The sequence below is a fragment of the Solanum pennellii genome, chromosome 3 (assembly GCF_001406875.1).
Source record: "Solanum pennellii chromosome 3, SPENNV200".
NCBI classification, from domain to species: domain Eukaryota; kingdom Viridiplantae; phylum Streptophyta; class Magnoliopsida; order Solanales; family Solanaceae; genus Solanum; species Solanum pennellii.
In genome coordinates this window covers 59,196,282-59,196,663 of record NC_028639.1, presented here as the reverse complement: position 1 = coordinate 59,196,663, position 382 = coordinate 59,196,282, and positions in this window count along the sequence as shown.

Below are 382 nucleotides of genomic sequence, written 5' to 3'. Positions count from 1 at the left end.
CGAGTGCATTCCAACTTTTCCATTGTTTCAGCTCTTGTGATGTAAGCCACTCCAGAGCTTCTCCACTTAGACTTCGACTGAAGAGACGCATCAATAATGCTTCATTTTTGCCAACTCCCATGAGTTGATCACAATAAACTTTCAGGTGTGCTAGAGGATTTCCTGTTTCGTTAAAAGTGACGAACTTTGGCACTTTGAACCCTTCCGGAAGGTCGAGATTCGGATGGATGCATAAATCCTTATAGCTCAATCCATCGGCTTCGGAAATATAGTGCAACTCCTTCATGGCTTTCCTGATCCCTTCTTTCACATTCACCTTGACTACCTCTTCTTTTGACCTCCACTCTCTCTCCTGTTCCTTATAGTGATCAAGGTCGGAACA